The sequence below is a fragment of the Neopsephotus bourkii genome, unplaced genomic scaffold (genome assembly GCF_033783945.1).
Source record: "Neopsephotus bourkii isolate Nb327-2 ecotype Australia unplaced genomic scaffold, CSIRO-AGI_Nbou_v1 NB_1663, whole genome shotgun sequence".
In the NCBI taxonomy this organism is placed as follows: domain Eukaryota; kingdom Metazoa; phylum Chordata; class Aves; order Psittaciformes; family Psittacidae; genus Neopsephotus; species Neopsephotus bourkii.
The window spans coordinates 4,862,885-4,865,647 of NW_026902137.1; positions in this window are offsets into that span (position 1 = coordinate 4,862,885).

Below are 2,763 nucleotides of genomic sequence, written 5' to 3' on the forward strand. Positions count from 1 at the left end.
CTGAGATATTTGGTTTTGCTTGGACTTAGGTCAGGTTGGTTTTGTGTTATTTAGTGTTGGGGAAAAGCTGAAGGAAGGTGAATAACATGAAAGGTGATCTGGATCCAGGAAAATACAATTTCAGCTTTTGGGGAGAACTGTTGGAAAGGAAACAGAAGACCCCTTTGAACTGCAACAGAGAGCAATGAAAAATCTCAGAACAAGTAAATTAATAAATAAGTCAGATTGTTGCACAGCCACAACAAGCCACAGAGTTTATTGGTTTGTTTCCAGATCAAAGTCTACAGAAAATAAATATATGGGGCTCGGGGCATTTACAGATAATGAACATCCAGACTGAGGAATGCACCCCAAGGTATTTTGGGAATAATCTCACCAACAGAACAGCAATCAGATAAAAAAGCAAGGAAGAAATATGACCTGCAGAGACACACAGAGCGAGACTGAAACCAACTGGTACGTAATGGCATCTTTCCACCATAGCACAAATAACTGTGCTTAATTTCTACTAAGGAGCAGATTTCAGCTGATTTAGCCCTGACCTGTTCATGAAGTTTTTCTACAGAGTGCAACAGGTGAACTAAAACTTTCAGGCCTGTTGCCTGCCTATAAAGGTGGCATTGCTGCCTGCCTGCCCCACCATCTACTTCAGTATTAGGTACAGGCTGAAGGCCTGCTCTTATGTATGCATTAAAGCATGCTGATCATTCAAACACTTATTTAATCTTCCCAGACACATTTGTTATCAGGATAATAGGAGGCATTTTTTACTATTCTGCAAATGGCATTTTCATTACTCCAGAGAATCACTGAATCATTTTCATTACTCCAGAAGCAGATGTCTGTGTGCAGGGATGGTCACCCTTAGCCACAGCCCCTGTGTGTATGACAGTGCCCCTGTCACCTGCACACCTCAGTGCACCAAGGGCTCTGGCTGTCTGCTGTTCAGCTCTGCGCCAATCCATCCTTCTGATGTGCTATTTCTCAGCGCAGTTCATCCTGATTAGTAATGCCCACTTACAACAGCAAAGCCAAAAGAAAGAGCTTACCTAACCCCAACAAGATATCTTCCTGTGATATATAATTATTCTTGAACCATGACTCCTGCCACAAACCACCCCATCAGTGTCTAATAACAAATCTGATTGAACTTTACTTGTAATAAGTCTAAGAACAAACAGAAAAACCTTCCTGAACTTGCTTCAAGTGTAATAAGCTTGAAGTCATTCTCCAATAAGAACAAAGGCTACACAAGTTTATTTACAATCTATTATTTTTTCAGCCCTTTGTGCAGCATTGCCAAGCTACCCTTAGTGCTGCATTGGATATAGTTGTCTTTGCATTGAACAAGAGTGTAGGTCCTCAAGTACTGCAAATTGAGGTCCCCCTACTGACTCTAGCACATGGAGTCTTTCTGATGAATCTTTCCACCACATCAATCTTGCATGTTTCAATATTAACTCCAGTTTCTTACAATTATTTAACCAAGAAAGGCTCGTGAAATGAATTATCAGTCTTTGAAAAATAATACCAAGGATGAAAGAGAAAGGAAAAGCAACAGATGGGTAACAGCTCCAGCAGGACAATTCAATTTCAAAACAACAAGCCATCACAAGCACATCAGCCTCCCTGCAGGTTTCTTAAGTTTAGCAATAATGTGTTAAACATGCCTCCAATTTGCAAGGAATTTCACAGTGGAAAAGTTTCAGTGCACAGGTTTCAGTGCACCTTTGGTAATTGCAGCAAAGCTCATTCAGATGAGCAGCTCTGCTGGGACTCAGCAGAGGTTTCCAAGGCCACCCTGGCAACTGCAGTGATCTTCCTCCCCCAGAAGTTTTTGGGTGAGCAGCACCCAGACAGCAGGACAGGCAATGTATTTCTCTATGAAACAGGCATCCATCTGAGACTGAAGCCTGCATAAACTGGGGGACAAGGAAACTAGTTTCCTGTACTGAACTACCATTGCCTATTGCTATTGTAAGGGATAATCTCTTCATTGCATTGCAGTTTCTCCACTTATCTTTGTAGGGAGGATACTTCCCACCACACTCCTTGATTGTTATCATCTGTATGTATTGTTATGCAGATGAAGAATACTTGGGAAGAACTAGGAAACCAATATAATCAACTAATTTCTCATTTTTGTCCCCCACAGACATCTGTGAGTGATTATTACCAGGACTTAATTTGCTTTCATGAAATATAGAGAGAATATCTACTGCTCTAGGTTTATTTTCCCTTGAAATACCTCACAACCTCCTTTCTCTTCTTCTTAAAAGCAGCCTTGTAGATTCAGGCACCTGGTATCAACAAGCACTACTCCTCCAGCCCTCCCAAGCCATGAGGTGCTTCAAAGCCATCAGCAGACACAACCCAGGAGCTGAGCACTCACCCTGGGCTCCACACCACCCAGCACAGAGCCGGGAGCACACTCCAAGCTGGAAATGAAGTTGGGATTCTGGTCTAGGACTGTTCTCATATGCCTATACAGCTGCTTCTGAGTGTTTGTGACTACACGTGTGACTTCTAGGTGGGAAGCATTACATGAAGCAAAATTAACTTGGACTTTACACTGTAGCCAATCCAGCAAAATCTGATTGCTTTGTAGCACTTTCTGTGGGAACTTGGATGCTGTCCTCTTTAAAAAAATGGTAATATTGGAATGTTTAATTCATTATGGTTTATATTAACACATTATATTCCTTGAACTAATGGGGTTTAATTCTTATGGTGTCCTATGAGTCTGCTCTTGCAAATGACTAG